General features: G+C 41.0%; 1 protein-coding gene across 11 annotated transcripts in view; it reads right to left on the minus strand.

Annotated features, from left to right (window-relative positions):
* LOC307206094 (contactin-4) overlaps positions 1–23051 on the minus strand; it is a 532821-nt gene that overhangs the window by 183043 nt on the left and 326727 nt on the right. The window contains exon 1 of one of the 11 annotated variants that reach the window (XM_079958881.1): positions 2979–3002. The exons of the other annotated variants lie outside the window; for them this stretch is intronic. The gene's annotated coding sequence lies outside the window, so the exon portion shown is untranslated. Of the gene's footprint in view, positions 1–2978; positions 3003–23051 lie in introns of those variants that run through there. 11 annotated transcript variants of the gene reach the window in all.

A 23051-nucleotide genomic window follows, 5' to 3' on the forward strand; every position in this document is an offset into this window, starting at 1 on the left:
CAGGCACTGCCTGCAATGCATTTCATTCTCTAGCTACCAGCGTAATTCAACATGCTAACTCATTTTGAATTGAGACTTCAAGTCCTGACATGATGGTCCTTAGTGAATTGATACAAGACAAGAAGTTAAAACGCCCCTCCCTGCTTACTAAATCTGTTCTAGGGGTTTGCCCAACCCTCCAGAGCAGTTGGGGAGCAAGCTGGGGAAGCAGCACTAATGGGACCTGCTACTTGGATACCACACCATGGTCTACGCGTGTGATCTCTCCTACCATTTTGTGTGTTCAGATTAGAAAGTGCAGTAGCCCCATTAACAACCCTTGTGGTGCAATGATTCAGTGAGCCTGGCTATTAACCAGAAAGTTGCTGGTTCAAGCCCACCCAGGGACTGGTGGTGGGCAGGATTCCTGGATTGCAGGGGGGGGGGTGTACTAGACGACCCTCAAGGTTCTTTTCAACTCCACAATTCTATGATTATATGTACATTAGAAAATTCTTCAATAGCTTTGCTTTGTTAAGTTTCCTATGGTTACGAACTGAATTTGTTCCGGAGGTTCGTTTTTAAGATGAAACCGTTCTTAACCTGAGGCGTGCTGTCGCTAATGGGGCCTCCGGCACGCGACTTCCGTTCGCATCCTAGGGCAAACTTCACAACCAGGAGCAGCTACTTCCAGGTTAGTGGAGCTCGTAACCAGAAGCGTCCGTAACCAGAGGTACCACTGTATAGGCACAAATAATGATCAACAGCTATAGGTGACAGGAATAACAAGTTGAATATTTTTAAGCTGCACCACAGAAGCTAAGGGATCCAAGTAGAAAGATTAAGGACATGGTGGGGTGGGGAGAGATTACCGTATTTTTTTCATGTATGACATGCCTCCATGTATAAGATGCCCCCTCTTGAACTTTTTTTTGGGGGGGAGGATTGCCCAGAGTTGAGCTTTTTTTTTTTTTTTTTGCTGAAAATCACTCACCCGGCGGACCTACACTGCCACTCACACGCATCACCAAAGTCACCAATCATCTGCCCCCTTGCCGCCAGCCGCCGCTTATCACCCGCCAAATTGCTGCAGAGACAGCCAATAGCCACCAGCCCTTGCTGCAGCCACCCATCAACTGCCCTATCACCTGAAAACCTCCTGCCCAAGGCAGCAACTAATTCCCAGTCCCCCCCAATGCACTGTCTATAAGACAACCCCCCATTTTTAAAGATTATTTTATAATAATAAAAAACCTCATCTTATACACGGAAAAGTACAGTAACTATCTTGAAATGCTATGAACTGAAGTCCATTCATTGATCAACTCATATTCCCCGCTCACTCCATCCCAATTTCTAGTCAGGCATAATGCTTGTACATTTCATACAGAAGGTTTTTTCTTCTTGTTGTTTTTAGCTACAATGTGGAAATAATTCAACTAGTGAACTCAATGCACCCTCAAAACAATAATGAATACATTAAAGAATCCCTAGGGAGGCTGCTTGTCTCAGGTCATTGACAATTTGACAAAGAGGCCCTTATCTCTCATGAAAGCTAAGCTCTGTTTTACACTTCTTGTTTACCAAATGAATATTCTCATGGCTGTTTTTTCCTTAGGCTTATTTTTTTACCCCCAAAATAAAAATTGGTTAAACATATTTTAAAATCAGAATGCTCTAAGGATTATACACTCAGGAGAGTTATTGAACATAAAAAAATAAAACAGCGCTTTCCTTCACTGGTCTCGTCAGGTCGGGCTATAGCCTTCAACTGCCCCTTATGTTCCAGAATCTCCTTTCAACTTGTAGGCAGCACACAATCATATATGTTGATTCAATTATTTTAACCTTTATCTCGAATGGTAATTAACTTGGTGGGAGCTCATAATTTCCTGGTTATGGCTTAGATTCAGACTTTGCCTGCAAAGGCTGCGGCCATCCCCTTACAGCCTCCAGCAATACTTTCTATCCTAGGGTCTCCAATGAGATGCCTGCAGGTTCAAGTGTGCTTGCCAGTACCATGATGCCTGCAAAAGGTCTCAGTAAATACTCCTTCAAAACTGAACAATGCACAGGAGGCTTATGGCTATTTCTGCTCATTTCATGAGACCATAAGCAGAGCCTATTGGATCAGGCTAATGGCCCATCCGGTGACAGCAGTCACGAAATTAAAAGACACCTGCTCCTTGGGAGAAAGGCAATGGCAAACCTAGACAGCATCTTAAAAAGCAGAGACATCACCTTACCAACAAAGGTCCGTACAGTTAAAGCCATGGTTTTCCCAGTAGTGATGTATGGAAGTGAGAGCTGGACCATAAAGAAGGCTGATTGCCGAAGAATTGATGCTTTTGAATTATGGTGCTGGAGGAGACTCTTGAGAGTCCCATGGACTGCAAGAAGATCAAACCTATCCATTCTTAAGGAAATCAGCCCTGAGTGCTCACTGGAAGGACAGATCGTGAAGCTGAGGCTCCAATACTTTGGTCACCCCATGAGAAGAGAAGACTCCCTGGAAAAGACCCTGATGCTGGGAAAGATGGAGGGCACAAGGAGAAGGGGACGACAGAGGACGCGATGGTTGGACAGTGTTCTCGAAGCTACAAACATGAGTCTGACCAAACTGCGGGAAGCAGTGGAAGACAGAAGTGCCTGGCGTGCTCTGGTCCATGGGGTCACGAAGAGTCGGACATGACTAAACAACACAATGGCCCATCCAGCCCAGCTCATCCTCTTGGCACTCACGACTCTCCTGATTTGCGGTATGTACTTTTACCCTGGGCTCAGACTCTCCTACATTAAACATGCAGCCTCGAATGTGCCCACAATTCATTGGATGCCAGGACCAGATCCAACTCTCCTTTCTGTTCTGAGCACAGGACAACTGCAAGGAGCTTCTCTCTGTGAGCAACTGCAATGGTGGTTTATATGGGTGCCTTTCCCTTCATTGATGGGGGCAGTGGTAACAATGCAGTGGCAAAAATGCAGGGGCATGTCTGTACCTTTTTGTAGTCATGACCCTTTTTCTGCCCTTTAAGTTCTGAGAGCCATTTTTTTATGTTACATCCCCACAGAACTTCCTCAAAATTCCAGGTGTACCCATTGGCTCATAAAGGTTGATGACTCCTTTCCTGCACTAGACAACCCTCTGAGACTGTGTGGGAGGTCACAATGGAGGCAATGGAGGAGGTGGCAGGCAGCATTTGGCGCTTTCCCCTCATTCGAACCTTGCTGAGAAGATAATCCCATCTATGCAAATGAAGTCTGCATCCAACTCTAGATCTTGCATCTATTTATTCTTCCATTTTCCATATCCCAACATTCACCGATTTATGATTCCAAGGTGGGATAAAATACATAACATAGCAAATAGACATCACCCACCCACCCACCCACCCACTACAGAATAAAAGTTTAAATATCAAATAAAAGTTAATGTCCTTTAAAAAAAATGCATACATAATGCATCAAGATTTTCTAAATTTGTAAAAGAATTAAATGGCAGTGCAGAGAGTTATGTTAACGGTAAGTTAGCCAAAATAAGTGGCCACGACCATCTTTAGATCTACCAGAATATTCTAAATTATTGGATATTTTGAAATAATTAAATGGCTTTGATGCATTTATGCATGTGGATGTTGTATACATATAATTAAGAAGCTTGGGCCATTGTCTGGGGGAAGCAGGAAAACCAAGGCAACATCATTTGCACAATCATTTGTACACACATGCAGAGGCATAATGAATTGAGACCAATGTGTTAATGCAACTTTGAGTTACTTGAATCTTACTTATGAGTGTGTGTTAAAATTTAGTATTTATATTGTTTGTATGCTTAAAAATGAGATAATTATACATTGTGCTATAACCTAAGAGAATGCTGAGATCAATCAATTCTTCATACATTGTTAAATCCAGATTTATGAAAGCAAACATGATTAATTTTCTGGCTTAGAGCAGAAATATCAGATGCTATTACACTGCTACTTCTGACTGAAAAGCTGTCTCTTGAGGCACAAGTGGTTTATAATTGGTATGATGTGCAAAGAAAGTGCAAGACAAAAATAGCTATGGTTTTGCTTTCTCAGGATATTCTTTGTTACCACAGGTCTTTGACTCTTGGTATTTGAAAATCTGTCATGAAAGATTAGCGGCTCCAATACAAGGCTACACGTTCATTCTGATGCTGAGAAAGTGGTAGAGGCATACCAGTGCTGTGGGAATCATACAAATGCACTACCTGGACATGGAGTGGTAGTGGTAGGATTTTAAACTGCTGAATAGGAATTTTTCATATTCAGTAAGAAAACCTTTTTGTCAAACAGCAAAGCAAGTAGCACAGAAATCAAGTATTTCACTACTTTTTATTCTAAGATTCTACAGGCTAATCACTGCTCAGGCAGAGCTGTGCAAATGTGTCTAAAGGATAACTTAGAATGCTCTTGGGAACTGTGCACAGCTCTGGGAAGCTCCTGAGTCTCGGAAGCAGTAATCTCTAGCTTTGACCAAGCTCAGGGAAGCTCCTTAATCTGAGAGAGCAAAAGCGTGTGCATTTTATATATACTCTGTAAACCCTCTCCCAGCCCATGCCAGTGGTGGGAGATGCTAGAGGTAAGCAGCTGGTGGAGCAAGAGATGCGAGTCTGAGCTTTGTACAGTTGACTTATGTTCCAGTCCTGCAAAAGCCAGGAGTTTTCTACATACCACATCTCTCTGCACAAGCAAGCAAGAGGCACCCATCCAAGACCACAATTCAGCCAGGCAAAAGCACTTGAAGGAGGCATGAAGCACAGCCATGGATGAGTGTGGCCTAGGGTAGGATTAACAAAGGTTTACCCTGTCCTATTCATGGCAACTAGGCATTTCTGTTTTATTTTGCACATTAGTGATGTATGGAAGTGAGAGCTGGACCATAAAAAAGGCTGATCGCCGAAGAATTGATGCTTTTGAATTATGGTGTTGGAGGAGACTCTTGAGAGTCCCATGGACTGCAAGAAGATCAAACGCATCCATTCTTAAGGAAATCAGCCCTGAGTGCTCACTGGAAGGACAGATCCTGAAGCTGAGACTCCAATACTTTGGCCACCTCATGAGAAGAGAGGACTCCCTGGAAAAGACCCTGATGTTGGGAAAGATGGAGGGCACAAGGAGAAGGGGACGACAGAGGACAAGACGGTTGGACAGTGTTCTCGAAGCTACCAGCATGAGTTTGACCAAACTGCGGGAGGCAGTGGAAGACAGGAGTGCCTGGCGTGCTCTGGTCACGAAGAGTCGGACACGACTAAATGACTAAACAACAACATGATTAATTGTAGTATTGTTTAACAAACAAAACTGTTTATTATTTACCTGAACAGAATGATGATCTGAGAGTGGTGTCAGGAAAACTTAAGCAACTGCAAATTGTATTTGGCTGTGCCTGAAGCGATTCCATGATGCTGCCAGCCAATCTATATATAGTTCTTTTTTGTACCACTTCTTGCATCTCCATATTTACAGCAAAATCATGCTTTTTGTATCTCGGACACAAAACAGACCTGGCTGCATGTGAGAAAATAAGATGCCCTCCATTGGCGAACAGCTCATCCCACAACCATCGCCATCAGCAGTTTTCATATTTACTCCTTTGTCCCATGAGGAATAGATTTAAAAAATGCTTAGGAAGATCTTTAGTCATAATAGCTAGTCACATTCTCGGCATATTTTTCTCTCTGCATCTTTCCTCTCCCTCTTTCCACCTCCTCTTCAAATACTGGGTCTTGCTCAGGACAAACTTATTAAACACAATATCCTAACTAATATAACACAACAGCAGTCATACAGCACACCTGGCTGCAAACGAAGGGGCGAACCTTTAGCCCACTGCATCATCCTCGTTTGGATTAGCTCCATCTCACAGAGCTGATTCCATCAGCATCTATTCTATATGGCTATAACAGAGAGACAGGAGTGTGAAACAGCAGTGCCCCCTTTGTTAATTAAGATAGGATCAAATGTGATTTGACTCTTCGCTGTCCATAACTGTTTCCGGCACTGGTAAATATTTCAGTCAGTTATTTAACAGCATAAAAGTAGTAGAGCCTGTGTGTTGCTCATTTCCCCCTTCCCTCCTTCTTCCTTTTGTACCATGTACCACCGCTTGGACATTTAAAAAATATATACTAAGCAGTATATAAATGCTTTTTATAGACCAAGTGGCATATAAATACTTTTAGATAAATAACGAAAGTCTCTATTATCTATTAGCTGATAAGCCATTATTTTAAACTGTAAACTACCTTGAGAACCTGAGGAAAGATAGAATGTTAAAAGCAAATAAATAAATCTCATTTGTGTTCTACATCATTTATGTGAAGACAACAAACACTACTATGGTACACATTATAAATTAAATTTTAGCACTCTTCAACTGTTTTCACTCTCCTTCCTTGGAGGTTTTTAAACAGAGGTTGGACGGCCATCTGTCATGGATGCTTCAGTTGAGATTCCTGCATTGCAGGGGGCTGGACTAGATGACCCTTGGGTCCCCTTTCAACTCTGATTCTATGATCCACTGTTTTGCTGTTTAAACAATTGTTTCACTGATGCTGCAATATTGCTGCGATATTGCTTTTATTATACTTTTCACGCACAGTATGCTTTTTGACAGAAAGAAGCATTCAACCTCAAAAATGTCATCTTTCTTTCTGGTGTAAATCTGGGCTGGTGAAACAAGAGGATGACATGGAAAAGAACTGTGTAGTAAAAGTAGTAATTAAGAGCCTGCGGCCACAAAGTGGTGTAATTATGGCTGTAGACAGCTGTACAACTTCAGCATCAGTTGTGAACCTTAAATCTGCCAGGAGTGGGTTTTTTTACATCCACACTTGTTTAGGACATATTTCTTTACACATTTCTGAACATATTCTCCATGTTCAGGGAGTAAGTAGATAATTTTTTTGTTGGGGGAGGGGGTTATGCTGTCAGTCTGATGTTCTTCCCTCCAGCCCCCGGCACTAATCTTCACCTCAAAAACTGCACAAGACACCAGACAAGCATATCTGGTCTCTCTAATAATGTGGGACCGAGAAGCCAAATGGTCTATGAAATCTAATGGCTGCAAGGCCTTTAAATATATTAACAAAATTTATTACATGAAAAAGAGCTGAATTGTTTTATTAGAAGACTCAAAAAGGCAAGGGTACAAAAACCCTGAACAGCATATACACAAAACCTATGATACAATTACTAGGGTGGTTTTAGATTCAGACTCTTAGCTTATCATGAATATATATTTGATAAATGTATACACTGACATTCAGCACATGAGTGTTTCAGGATAGTCCACAACATTTAAAACATGATTTTTTAAAAATGCAGTAATGTCAATCGAGGTTCTCGTACAGTAACAAAAAGATTCGGCAGAGAACTCACACACACAGCAGAACATAACTGGAGTCAGCAAAAATCAAGCCAAATTATCACATCATTTAGCAAATAATATTATATATGTTGTCATACAAATCACAGATCACGTCATTCATGGCACCCCCAATCACACTATCTGAGCTGGGCAATGTGGCTTTCATATCAGATTCCAGAGATGACTGCCTTATAGCTCCTCCTACTCCTTGTCATGCAGGAAAAAATCGTCTATAACCTGTAAAAACTCAGATAGTTTTCTAGGATAGAAGGGCACTGGAAGGTCAGGCCGTTACAGACTTCAGACGACTCCTTTGCTGAGACAACATCTTTGTACAGCTCAGACGACAGAGTACACTTCAAGCAATCCACTGGAAGTTGCCTTGACTAAGGGAACAAGCCTACACACAAGAAGTTGGCATAAAGCAAGCTGCTGTAAATTAAGCTAAGCAGGTGTAAAGTTGCACCAGATTCAAACTCTGTTCAGCAGTGAGGTAACTGCTGATTAAGCCAGCCTAAGCCAGGCAGAAGAAAAAAACAAGCCTTTAAAATAATGTTTGAGGTGCAGCAACCTTTTTGCTGGCATGCCAGGTCACATGACTAAGCTGAGAGGGCAAAGTCTAAGTCCCACTCCTCTACACCATCCTTGGTCCCACATCCTATCTTCTACTTCATCAGGTAAAAGCAATCATCATGAGAGTGATGATCTAAAGGGACACCTCTTTTGGAGTCACCCCTTCAAGCTTGTTATACAGCTAAATATTCCTTACGCAACCTTCAGGCCTAATGAAAAACAACATGGAATTAACTCTCTCACCTTTATGGCAACCTCAAGGGGTATCCCAATGGGGAACTGCAAAGGCAAGATCTCCTTTGGTGTGGCCTGTACTGAGGCAGTTCACCACACCTTTTGTAAGGCTAGCAGCCAGTCAATCTGATAACGGCCAGCTGCTTCCAATCTTTTCTATCTCCTCCTCCCGGATCTTTTGTAGCAGGCGATATCAAGAAGCTGAGGTGAGTGGAATACTGGGCAACAAGGAATACCGTACCTGCCATCTGAAACACTGGAGAGCTATTGCCAGTCATCTGGGATGATACTGAGCTGGATGGAGCCATAGTCTGCTTTGACATAAGGCCTATTTTCTTAGGGTTACCTCTAATATCCCTGACTTTTCTGATGTCTAAATGTTCTCTGGGTGATACTGAATACAAACATTTTAGATTGTCAAGTTATTCATATTTGCTGTGCCCTCATTAAATATTCCATATGCCTAACACACTTCAAAAATAAAAGTATTTAGTCAAATTAAATACAAAACGAGAGATTACACTAAAATGATGCACACATTAGCAGCTTGAAACACAGTGAGGTTGCTTCCCCCCACCACTGTGTTTCAAGTCACATTCCTAACCTGTTGTACAGATCAGAGAGAGGGTTGGGATAGCTTCACCCAATATGCATTACCTGATTAGTTTCCTCATCCCAAACCCCAATTCACAGACTCAGTAAATTGCCCATGCACTGTTACTGGCATGTGTGCAACAGCTCCCTGAAATGTGCACTCTTCAGCTTAACTGAAGCTTCCATGAGGAGAAAAGCACACCACACAGGAGCATTTCTCAAGAAGCTACAAGATGCCTCTGGATTGTGGATAACCTCATTTGCATTTGACTTCAAACACCACCAGTGGGGGGGGCACATGGAGCTGGAATAAGCGGTAATGTTTGCACAGCCTAATTTTCAATTGTCAACAACATTAATTATTCTAAAACGACAACATCCCTGTGATTATCCTGTGACAATTTCACTTTCATCTCTGCATGATAAAGAAATTGATGGCAGTGCTCCAACACTGGTAGAGTATCTTATTTTTCCAATATTTACTTGAAACTATCATCATTTTAAGAACACAATACTCCCTTGTGCATTCTCTTGCTGATTTGAAGTATCTTCTTTGGGTGATATAAACTGAAACACATTTCCTGAGTATTAATGGGACTTTACATCACAAGACAATTATTTACAAACTCCATCAAGTCTTTAAGTAATAATGGTGCTCTTCTTATTTATAACCCTCAGGAGAAAAGAGATGGATACAGATCCCCATCCCCTCTGCTTCTTTTAAAGTCTTGAGTCCTTCCATCACACTTGCAAGTAAAAGATGCTAAACCTTTCATATACTACCTAGAATGTATTCTACTGTTTCATCTCAAATGCCACACTTGCAGTAGTGCAGAGACTGTGTGCTGATGTCAAACATATCTGTATCACAGAAACAAAGATTAGAAGCTGTGAGTGCATGTTTAAATAACTTCAGTTCTGGCATCTTTATGGGATTGGTTTTGTAATTGTTTTGCTGCTGTGGTGTAAAACTGTATTTTAGGATTTGTACTCATATTGTTTTTAGTGCTTTATATAGATTGCTGTGAGGGCACTTGTGACAGTGTCCAATAAAAATAATTATTTCTTTTATTTGTGAACTGCCCTGAGGTCTTTGGATGAAGGGTGGTATATAAATTTAAATAAATAACATCAAGAACCATGAGTCCAGTTAACAGCCTAGGGTTAGTTTAACTCTCATCCCTGACTGTTGACCATGCTGCCTGAGGATGACTGGGATTTTAATCCAACAGTATCTAGTTGCCAAAGACTGCAGAAGGCTAATCTAAAGCATGACTAGTAAACTTATCACTGAAAGGGGAAAACATCTGCTTAGGACCTTGAAGAGCAGCTAGACTTCCAAGATTTACACCTGTGCACTATATGGGCTGTGGGGTCTGAAAATAAAAACAAAAATAGAGCAGTCCTTTACTTTATAGCATCCTCTGAATGCTACAGAACACACAATCCATCAAATTCACCAGTGGAAACATCTAAATTAGCAAAACCACACACAAAACAAAAACTAAAAGGAAGATAAATATAACAATAAAAACACAATTATTCTGAACACATCTGAAAAGCTGCAGCAACTAACTGTGTCTGAGTAGGAAAATGTGTGAAGTATATACGCATGTTTTTTAAAAAATAAAATAAAATAAAAACCTGCTTTCACAAGCCAATTTAGTACATTCAGTTTAGCACAAAATATTTGTTACTGGAAAAGATATATAAGAGCTCCAGGGAATAGAATTAAATAGTCTTGACACAGGAAGAAGAGCTCTTACTGTGTCACTTAAGTGGCACACAATTCTTAATTCTGCACACAAGGGTTGCAAAGAGGGAAGGCAAGGAGTTCCTGGGCTGGTTTTATCAGGGCCAATTAGACATCTTGATTTTCAGCAAAACATTAAGCAGAGTGCAACTAGACATTGTGTGATCTACATTTCCCCCCCCCCCAAAAAAAAAAACAGCGGTCCAATGTTAGTATTATTTTAAATCTATCCATCCATCCATCTATCCAATTCATATTGAGTGACTTCATGGTGTATTATAATCACATAAAATATAATTAAAAAATGAGTAACATCCACCAAAGGTACATTGAAATAGAAGAATATGTAATTCAATTTAAAAAAAATTATCCAAGAGGGCACACATGAAGGTGGTGAAAGTAGGAATGCCTTTCTTCCCATACTTACCTATGTTGTAAACTTGTTGTGCTTTATGTTATCACATAAGGCATCTTCCTGTCTCTGCTAATGCCTTACCACTGACTGGCACTAGTGGAAAAATGCAGTGGTTTTTTTCATCCTTAACATAATCTGTTGTTATCCTTATCCAACCTGGCCCCCTTCAGCTGTTGGGCTACAACTCTCTGGCTGAGGCTGATGAGAGCTGTTGTCCAAAAGAGTCAGAAAGCACCAGGTTGAGGAAGACTGTATCATTCTCTCGTTACACTGGAAGCAACACTAGACTACATTTAGCACTAATTCAAAACAGAAATCTCCTGGTGATTTAATGCCTGTGATTTAGGCCTTCTACGCCCCAAACTCACAGTCTAAATCCACATGGTGATAGGGAGGGTATGTCTTCAAAGTAGGCTGCTCTTTGGGGATGCGGGTGGTGCTGTGATCTAAACCACTGAGCCTCTTGGGCTTGCCGATCAGAAGGTCGCGGTTCAAATCCCCCGCGGCGGGGTGAGCTCCCGTTGCTCGGTCCCAGCTCCTGCCAACCTAGCAGTTCGAAAGTATACTAGTGCAAGTAAATAAATAGGTACTGCTCTGGTGGGAAGGTGAACGGCGTTTCCGTACACTGCTCTGGTTTCACCAGAAGTGGCTTAGTCATGTCACATGACCCAAAAAAACTGTCTGCGGACAAACGCCAGCTCCCACAGGAAGTAAAGCGAGATGAGCGCCACAATCCCAGAGTTGTATGCAACTGGACTTAACTGTCAGGGGTCTTTACCTTTTTTAGGCTGCTGTTTAGAAGCTAGGATGAAGGTGACAGAAAGGAAGGCCTGATAATGACCTAAATTCTGGTGGTTTGGACTTCCATTCTAATAAACATACAAGAAAGCAAAGAAGTGAACAAAATGGGTCAGCCCTCTGGTTGATAAGAGACACTCCCCTGACTTTGCGATTGGAAACAGTGACACGTGATAAAAACTGTTTCTTCTCTGAAGGAATGTGCTGGTTCCTAACATCCCATCTTAGCATAGCTTTCACTTAGCTCACTGAATTAAAAATGATTGTGGAGAAAGTGCTTTCAAGCATAGTTGCTATAATATTTACCAAAAGCATTAAAAAAAAAAAAAAACCCAGAGCAAAACATGATGTTCACCTCCCCAGGTAAAAAACAAAACACTTCACAATGAACTTCCGGCAATACTGAAGTGGGTGATAGTTCACTGTTAGTTACATATTAAAATTATGAGTACATAAAACAGCAGATTCAGAGGTTAAATGTTTTACGGTTGAGCAAATAAAGCAAAGCTCTCTATAATTTCTGCTAATGTGCCTAGTTTAATTCTAAGTGCTCAGCATCTGCATCTGTATATAAATTTGGGGCTGATTGTTTTTAAGAAGTTATAAAATATTTAAGACTGAAATCTCTTATATAACATCTATAAAGAAAGTAAAAATTACTACTTGGCAATATGGTTCAGAAGACTAGAGAGATGGTAATCTGTCCCCTTTGCATGATAACAGTATCTCCCAAAATACTACCATAATTATACTGAAATGGTCCTAAAAGGCAATATGGACAAAAATTCCCTACTGCAATTGCTCAGTCTCGAGAGCAGCTTCCCAAAACGGCTAAATTATAATCCCAATCTGCACTCAACCATAAAAACCTGTTGGGGGAAGTGACAAAAAGTCTGGGAAATGGAAGTCTGATGCAGCCGAATAATGTGTCACCACTGTCACAGGGATGATAAAGCAGCACAGTACTTGATGTTTTCAAACACTGACACAAACCAACCTGATTTGCACCTGGCAGACTAATGGCCAGATTGGAACTTAATTGCTGGATTAGAACTTCCTAACATAGTTCTCTCTCAGAGAGAGAGAAAGTTAAGAAATGCATTTTTATTTTTTTTTAAATAAAGTAGTTTAGAATATTTAAATACATACACATTTCCATGCAGATTCCTAAAACACCACCACCACAACAAAGGTTTTTGATTCCTGCATTGCAGGGGATCGCGAACACATGACCCTTGGGGGGGGGGGTTCCTTCCAACTCAGCAATGCTATGAAACCTCAGACTGTGGCAATAATGAGATGGAATCGACTTATGCATGAAAGCATGTGAAAGGCATATGAACTAGGAATAGACTGTTTGGGCCACCACGTTACCATTTGAAATGCTTTATATAAATGCACTCTAAAAGCAGTCTTTTAATACTTTCTCAGCGTTTCATACAAGCAGCCCTATAATGTAGACCACAGTTATAATCTCCATACAGTAGGGCAGGTGGAGTGAGGCTGGGGCTCAAGCAATAATAGTAAGATTGTGGGTGAGGAGAGAATTTTTAGGGCTGTGAGAATTACAGCCTGTGAACCACATTTTTTTCAGAACCACATGGGGATGTCAGGGTTAGCGACAGTTGAGTTTGGGATTATTAGGGAGGCAGGAGAGGATATATTATTTAATGATATCCTTCTTAACTTGCACTAGCAAGTTCCATATTCTAGCAGAGTTCCAAACACCCCCCGTTTCAAATTACGCAGCCATCAGCTTATTGCTGACTCATCTGAGTCTTACTATTAAATATTCTTTCCTGGTAAAATCCCTTCTAATCCCTCTTAAAAAGAATAAACACAAGAGTCTGATTCACATTAATATAAAAGTAGTTTCCTCACAGATTCATTCAGGTTCACAGACATACTCCTGAATGCAGGCTTAGGTTACATAACAACTAGAACTATTCCAGAAAGAAGTTAGTCCCAAGTGACTGCGACTAAGCAGTCACTTCTCCAAACACACAGCAACATACAAAATGGAGAACACACATTGATCAGAACATGGAAGCCATGTGCTCCTCCATGCTAGTACAACAGACCACACCCTCTTTAAGTCATATGTAGTGGAAGTCTGTCCCAGCTCAGGAGGAAACAGAAAGTCTTCTCCTAAGTGGTACAAAACATCCCCTAACATGTCCACTATAGGAATGTTGTACTTGACTGCTATAAGTTTTACATCCCACAGAGTTGAGATCCATTTCCTCTTTCCTGCCCTTCCCAGAACAGACCAAAAGGTCTCAAATAGTAATTTTGGTTTGAGCCCCCCCCGTCCCCCAGCTTGCCTTTCCCCCCAATCTCCTCACTAGATTATTATTTTTCACAGTCTTCAACGGCAGAATAAAACTTCGCTTTGCCTGCCTGTTTAGAGCCAGCATGTTTGTGATTGCTCATAGTCCCTGGTGCCACATACTGCTAGCTATGCAGGTCTCTCCTGGCATTATGCTATTAACTAAGTGTTAGATTTGGACTCCTGGTATTCCCAACGCAGCAGATTTTTCCAAACACAATTCATTCTCACATGCTCTTTACAGCTCCTTTGCTGTGCACATTTCACCTGTACCATCTGTGCTATCATGAGCTTTGCCTTTCCCCACACTTAATCTTCAAGATGCTTGTGTGATGATACATGAATAATGAATAAATGCTAAATGAATGCCCCCTGGACAACTTTCTTGGGGAATATCTTACTGTAAAAAAATACATTCCTGAAAACTTGTTTTCTCGCTACAATTTGCAGCAAGCAATATTTGAAGAGCAACTACTATTCAGCAGGGACTCGATCTTACAACAGTACCATGGTACCGCAGGACACAAACCTGTAGTTTTAGGGGTGCTGTCATATTTTACATTTTAATGCAGGTGAAAGGACCTAATTAAATGACAAGATAATTTGCAAGCATCTGGGAGGCTAGTCTGAAAAAGCTTGCATAAGCATGCAATGCAATTACCGGTATTTCTGCACTCACTTGAGTCTGCTTAGCTCAACTCTCCTGTTACCAACGAGAGAGGGATAAAGTGAAACAGGTGACCAAACTCCTCTCCACTACAGTGACTTAAACAATGTGCCCATGGGAGTCCCAACCTGAATTTCAGTAGGTTACCAAATTACTGGCTGATATAGCTAGAATGGAAGTTCACTTACACCAGTTGATCGATAGTAGCAGGATGCCCCAACACATAAAAAACAAAATACAGCTATTGCACTTTTAAAATTTATTTTCAAAATGCCTCTGACCAAAGACCATCATCCAGGAGTGTACATTCAGGAACAAGGAACACTGAGAACAGATTGCCTTTGCCACTTCAAAATCTTTAGGGATAAAGGTGCTACATATTCACTTATTTACTTACTTACATACCTACCTACCTACCCACCTACCTACTTACTTACCTACCTTGGTTCTCAAATGCCTTGGTGCTCAAACAACTTGGAACCCAAACACTGCACATCCGGAAGTAAGTTTTCCGATTTGAGAACTTTTCTCGGAAGCCGAACATGCTCCATTTTGAGTGCCACACTTCCATTTTGAGCGTTATGCTGAGGTCTGTCTGTTTTTGCTATTTATTTTGCGTTTTTGTTTCTGTGACTGTGTGGAACCCAGTTCAGCTGCTGATTGATTGATTGATTGATTGATTGATTGATTGTGTGACTGCAGTACATTATTTATTGTTTTCATTTTATGGATCAATGGTCTCGTTAGACAGTAAAACCCCTGTTTTAGGGGTTATTTTTAAAAGTGTGGAACGGACTAATTTGTTTTGCATTAGTTTCTATGTAAAAGCGTGCCTTGGTTTGGGAACGCTTTGGTTTTGGAACGGACTTCCGGAACAGTTTAAGTTTGAGAACCAAGGTACCACTGTATTTCATTGAACTCAGTAAAGTGATCTCCAAACCAAGAATTGCCCAGACCAAGATCTGCATTGCTTCAGAAAGGTTGCTGAATTATATGGCTTCAGACCATACCCTGGCATCCAGGCATCATACCAGGATGTGCCTCAGCTTTTGTTTTCTGGTTGCTTTGTTACCAAGCAACAAGACAGGTGGATGCTAATTGTTTGTAGAATAGGTGATTGATCAAAGGCTCTAATTCTTTTCATTAGAGATATGCAGGTTTTTCCCATTGGAGGAAATTTTGGGTGTACTTTTGTACACCCCACCCCCAAGCCTTAGGCACATTCCCTTCAGGATTGGTACTGTATTTACTGCAGGAGCTTTTACTAGTCTTTCGAAAACTATTTGGTCCTCGTTGAAGTAATAATTCTTCTCTGAAATAGGTTACAAATAGTTTAAGGTCTTACATTATGTTTCTTGAAAACACAAGTGATTTTTCTGGGCATTTTTCTATGCATTTTGGGTTTTTTATTTTGTGTTTTTTTATTATTAAGGTTATTATTCAGAATGTTCCAGTTCCATAATCTAGCTGGCATTTGATTGGTCAAAGAAAATTTCTTCAATTGACTGATAAAATATTATCAAATAGTGGTTAGATATGCAAAACATGCATTTATTGGAGCAACTTAAAAAATAATAATACTTGTACTAATTACAGAAAACAACAGTCACCAGAGTTCAGTCCTGCCCAGTCACTCCTATAGTTTTTACTGCTGTGTTTTCTGTGAACCAATGCATGATTATAAATGAAGTAAATCTTATTTTAAAACTTACTTTACAAGTTGCCGCCTGATTCTTTGTTAAGTGGGGTAAGATGGGGGAAGCCAGCTTACTTCATAGCTGGACTTGCTGAAAACAAGGCTTTGCAGCCTGATTCCTATTCTTTTGATTTTGCTGCCAAGGGTGGGAATTTAAAACACGGTTCAAGCCACACATGTGTGCACTTGGAAGGATAATTTTCAATTAATATATCCTCCCCTACCTCATAAAACCCATCCCACATTTGGAAATACCCTTGATTCCATGGCTGAAACTTCCATAGTTCCTGACTCACAGCTCAGCTCAGACAGCTTCCCACATCTATTGCTAGAACAGTTGAGGGCACAGCGAGTGCAGAGTTAAAAGGATGTGGACCCACACTTATCTTACATATAAGTACTCAGAGCATAGGGTGATTCTTTCAGATGGGTTTTTGAAGAAGCAGAACAGGAAGAGAAATGTATTTGGCAGAGCTGCTCTATCCCACTTGTATAATGAAAATAGGTAAGGTAGAGAGACTGAAAAACTGAAATAAATGCTGCATTAGGAAGAGGATGTCAAATTTTACACCCCTCCCTAGAGGAGGAAAGGGCATAATCAGGGATGCAACTAGTTTGTATGTTCAATAGTTTAGGAACAACCTGCCCTTTGAATGGAATTCATAATAAAACTATAGCTCAGGGCTTATAGAGATAACAAATAAAATAAAACATATTTGCCAAGGGTGTAAATGGATATTCTATGGATAAATCTGATAAACAAGAGAAGATGCTGACTTGGCTAGCATGTTGCAAAGAGTCACATATCCCTATTATCTGGTCACCGTTATGCATGCCTAAGAGCTCACATGAATGGTCTCCTTCCACAAGCAGCATAACATATGCAGGGAACTCACACAACGCACAAATCAACTTCAGTGAACCAGACTGTCAAATTTATGAGCTCTCTCTGTTCACAAAAATCGATCTTGGTAACGCATGACTTATCTCCTTGTACACTGCACTACACTGAATAAAATTACTCCTTTCAGCTACTCAGTGAATCAACCACTGAAAATACATGAAACTACCCTAAAGCTAATCACATGTGGGAAGTAAATTATCTATATCTATCTATCTATCTATCTATCTATCTATCTATCTATCTATCTATCATCTATCTCTATCATATTTTAAAAACTTACTTTGCTCTTAAATGTAAAAGCTTATTTAGGATGGTTTGTGAATTTAAAGGAATTGAATTCTGGTGGTGGTGGTTAGCAGTAGCTGGTCTTCAAGTGTGTCTGTCCTCTGCAGACTCCATAAAACCCAAAGCCACACAAGAAGGACATGAGTGCAGTCGTACAAACTTGTGTTCCTTAGCCACTGGTATTCAGAAGCATATTGCCTTTGCAAATGGAGATTATATATAGTTTGTACATGACCCATAACTAATGAGTAGGGTTGGAGTATTGCTTAGGGATTTTTGTTGGGTGGGGGTTGTTGTTCTTATTGATATTAATTTTTGTATCTTTATATCATTATGATTTATGTGGGTTTTTTCCAATTTGGCTGCGTATTTCTTTGTTCTATGTATTGTTTATGACTATTTTTGTTAGTTTATAATTGTGTGTTCTTTTTCATATTGTAAGTCTGAACTATGGAAAGGCAGCATACAAATAAAATTATTAATGTAGGTACATTTGTAATGATAGCTATATCCTTCATATCCTCCATGAGATGTTTCATAGCATACTATATTGTTTCACACACCATCTCTGAGCAGAGTAGCTTTTACAGGGTCAGAAGACTTTGCAGGTAAAAACAATGAAAACAGATTTCTACAAAAAGGTTTCAATACAAACGTACAGGATGAATATGTATGCAGTGAGAATACATGTCATGTTAGTCCCATGGCAGTCTTACTGCAAGAAAACTGTTCCATCTCTACCTCACCCAGTCTCTTCCCCAACAAAACCCATCAACTCCTGATTTAGACCACCTGGTGGCATACACTCCAGTTGACGTGGGATGCAGACATCAAGATCATGTATGTGGGATGCAACAATCAAGATCATCCAACAGCCAGAACAAGCAAGACGTACCAAAAATGAAACCAGAACAAGAATTGAATTTGGCAAGCCAATGGTTAGCTCAATGTTTGCTGAATATATTGGCAGGGTTCACTGCATGTGGGCTGGAGGCTGGCTTGCATGACTCTCCCTCCACTGCTTGAATGTCCAGCAGCAGCTGGGTGGGGTGGGGGTCTCCTAGCCAACTACTCAGACCCTTTTGCCAACAGTCTCAGCATCTCCTCCCATTCCTCCTCTCCCTTTGACACATACTGCCAGGACTGCCCATTCCTGCTTGTCAGACATTTGTGTGCTTCTTCCAAACCACTACAGCTCAGGGGTGTAATCCAAATGACCTAAATTAGGATTACAACATGACCCTGAAATGCAATGGATTATTAGGAGTCATTCCTGATGATCACCTCATACATCTCCACAAAGGAAACAAACAGTAGCAATAAGTGAATACTCTGAAATATAAGGTTTGACATAACTCTTTTTGTTGTTGTTGTTTAGTCGTTTAGTCGTGTCCGACTCTTCGTGACCCCATGGAGTCCTCCACTGCCCCCCGCAGCTTGGTCAGACTCATGCTGGTAACTCTTTTTATAACAACACAAATATATTGACTGCCAAGCCAGTAAGTGAAGTCACTATGCTTATCTACTCTCCTGATCCATGTGGTCTGAGATTAATCTTTGTGCAGGGAAATGTAATTTTTCAGAGTGTCCCCGAGTCAGTTACCTAGCTTCTGAATCACACTAGTTTTAAAATAGTAAAAAGTCCAGTGGCTTTTTCAATCAATCAGTCCTTCAAATTCTGGCAGCTCAATAATATTGGTATGAACAACTGTCGTTTTACGGCAGCAACATCCATCAAATAAAATGAAGGATCCAATGTCAATCATTCAGGATAATAAAGTTGTTTCAAAGGTATCATTACATGGGATCAATATCTGCTGCATATCAAGTACATTTCACTTATTTTCTCTGAGATTGTATACTTTGGTTGCTTGTGCGCCAGGATTCCAATTCGTCAGTACTTATGTATGAGACGTACAAATTTTATCCTTCAGAACAAAATGCATAGTTATTTGTTTTTCTGTGTGAATTAGAAGGCATCCCTTAACAATAATGGCATTTGTTGATCCAGTAAATAAATAAACAAATGTTATGACTAACTTTAAAAAAGTATTTTCCTAATTACGGGTAACCATTTTTATTATTTATCTTTTCCACGGGGGCGTCCAAGTGGAGTTCACTTGGGAGGAATCACACAGCATGATCACTAGGTGTAGTATAACCATAGGGGATGCGGGTGGTGCTGTGGTCTAAACCACTGAGCCTAGGGCTTGTGGAAGGTTGGTGGTTCGAATGCTCGTAACAGGGTGAGCTCCTGTTGCTCTGTCCCAGCTCCTGCCAACGTAGCAGTTCAAAAGCACACCAGTGCAAGTAGATAAATAGGTACCGCTGCAGTGGGAAGGTAAACAGTGTTTCTGTATGCTCTGGCTTCCATTGCACCAGAAGGGGTTTATTCATGCTGGCCACCTGACCCGGAAAGCTGTCTATGGACAAACGCCAGCTTTGTCGGCCCGAAAGTGAGATGAGCGCCACAACCTCATAGTCGCCTTTGACTGTACTTAACCATCCAGGGGTCCTTTACCTTTCACCTTTACATAGTATAACCATTTTCTGAAAGTAATGATGACACAAGTAACATTTGCAGTCCAAAAAGAGTCAACCAAACTTTGGGTTATAGACTAATTCTGACTATTTGAATCTAAAGGAACGCCCCTCCCCACCACAAACATAGGTTTGTTTGGATGGTTTGAGTAGCAGGATGGCAAATGGAACCAATGGGTTAGTGCTACAACTCTCTTCAGGGAGAAAAGAAAATACTGTTGTAGACTTAAGAGAAACATAGAAATTAATAAATTCTAGGATTGTGATTATTTGGGGTGGGAAACGAAAAATATAAGATGCAAAGGATAGCCTGGGTAGTCTGACCAAGCTAAGGCCATTAAGGGAACAATAGAGAGCCACTGAGGGCCCATAGAGGGTCTTTAACAAGGACCATGGAGATTTGGAAGGTTGCCAAGGTAACTGCTCTGGGAGAGGGCAAGGGGTTTCTGGGAAGAAGGGGGGCGGCGGATGGGATCCATCTTTGAGGAAAGCAGCCTGAAGGTTACTTGTGCTGCTGTCTCCAGAAATGTGCATGATGTAAGATCTGGACTTCCTCCATGAAGACTGAAGGTGTAAATAGGCGAATAAACCCTATTTCTTAAAGCATGACAGTCTCTGCTGTGTCTTCTATTCTCCAAAGGGACACAGACCCTGTGTGTATTCCTGTGGCCCCATGTGCCCTTGTCATGGCTTGGCAGAGAAAGGGGCAGGCACCAGGCTTTGGAACAATACAAAACCCTCTTCAAGCTTAACTCTTGGAAATATTAGACCAAATTCTCTTCATGTCTACTAGCTGCAAATCATACAGAAAGAAAAAATACATTTCACATGAACATAATTTCTAAAACAAAAGAAGTTAGAACTAATCCTAGATGGCTGAGGACTTACAGGTTCACTGTATGTTTATTGGCTATTTAATTTCTATACCACTTAATATATTTAAAATATCTCTAAGCGGTGTAAACAACTAAATCAACAACGGTCAAGTTACCAAAATATAGCTACATAAAAGACCCTGACGTGGGGAAAGATTGAGGGCACAAGGAGAAGGGGACGACAGAGGACGAGATGGTTGGACAATGTTCTCTAAGCTACTAACATGAGTTTGACCAAACTGCGGGAGGCAGTGGAAGACAGGAGTGCCTGGCGTGCTCTGGTCCATGGGGTTACGAAGAGTCAGACACAACTAAACAACTAAACAACAACAGAAAATGTTACAAAGTTACACACACATGTGTAACACACACACATATTAATTCATTTTCCATTTGGCATACACTCCCTCTAAGCCTCTGGGTTCTCACCCAGGTTTCTTAAACTCTCTGCTCACCCACAAATGTCTCACAATGAGACGGGTTCCTGGAAACAGTGGATATCACCCCAGTTGTTCACTCCAGGCTTGCTTTTTATGGACAGGCCCAAGGTGGATGGTACCTTCCTCGGGCAGTCCCTCTTCACTCTCCACACCCAGTTCAAGATGCAGTAGGTTTGTTGAGTTTCCCAGAGCGTCCAGAGGATGGGGAAAGGGCCCCCCTCCACTCACACAGTTCTTTCTTTGCCGCCTCCTCCAGCCATTGAGGAAAAGGCCACTGCCCATTTCTTATGGCTGAGCTCTTGCAACTCACAGAAGCATGGCGTGTGCAGATGTTTATCTGAGCCCCCTGCGTAAGCTTTCCTTCTTTTCTTAAAAAATCTATTCCTAAATCTGATTTAGTTTTGTACCAACATGAAACAAATTTCCACTGAAAGATTCATGAACAACTGAAAGCTATATGTGATCTCGTATAGCTTTAAAAAACGTAGAGCACCATTGCCTGATGAATAATCACCACGAGTGATAAGGCACACAGCTATAGGGCCCCTGAAAGGCTTTGCTGCAATACTGCCACAATATACTAATTCCCATGATATTATGGAGCGACTTCCTCTAGCAGCCAAGAGGTCAGGCCAGAGCAAAACAAATTGGTGCTTCACTTTAAAAGCACTGGACAGCATGGAATGATCAAAGTGGGCTCAGAGCTCTCCCTTAACTCAAAACCAATCTACCAACAGAGCCTTAGGATGAACTGCAACAAGCCCTTGTGAAACACAGCCAGGGAGGATCTTCCATCCCTCTCCCCCCAACCCAAATGTTGAAAGGTTAACCCATGCACTAGGAACTAAAATTTATGAGCAACCAGATTTTTTCATGGCCACAAGCACAAAGCAAACGGATCAAAGTGTACCAACCAACACCATAGGTGCCTGTAAGACAAGAAATAAATGTAATAAACCAGAAGGAGAGGAGGCTGCACAGCACTTTAGGAGATCAATTATTTATTTTGCTACTCGGTTATGTGTTAATAATTCATAGCTCCGAAGATCATCTTTCTGAATAGGATGAACAGCATATTGCCCACTTACAGATATAGGCTTAGTTCCTTGTTGATTTAGGCTGCAGTTCTGTAAACAGCTAGGCTGCTTAACTCCTACTGACTTTGAAATGCTTTAAGTAGCCTAACTGATTGCAGAATTTTGTTTCTGAAAAAATAAATCAAGGCTTGCATCCAGTTGTGTTCTTTCACCGGTGGATAAATGTCAAAGGCTTCCATGAAAGGGGGAGGGAGATGATTTTTGCCAATTCTCTCTCTTCCCTGCAGTTTCCTGCACCACTATCGCACTGTTTGCTGTTCTGAAGTGTCCTCACCCACCAGGGACAGATGGCTAGAAAGGATAGGGGAAATCAGCAAAAAATGCCTCTGCCCTTTCCACTAATGGAAGCCTCCACCTGATCAAACAGCCTTCTATCAGTGGAGGAAGACAACTGGATATCACCCAATGTCTTTCTGTCCTTTATTTAAGCTATCAAGCTAATATCCAGCAGAAAACAACAGTGCCATGCTAAG

Source organism: Podarcis cretensis (assembly GCF_951804945.1).
Source record: "Podarcis cretensis genome assembly, chromosome: 2".
NCBI classification, from domain to species: Eukaryota; Metazoa; Chordata; class Lepidosauria; order Squamata; family Lacertidae; genus Podarcis; species Podarcis cretensis.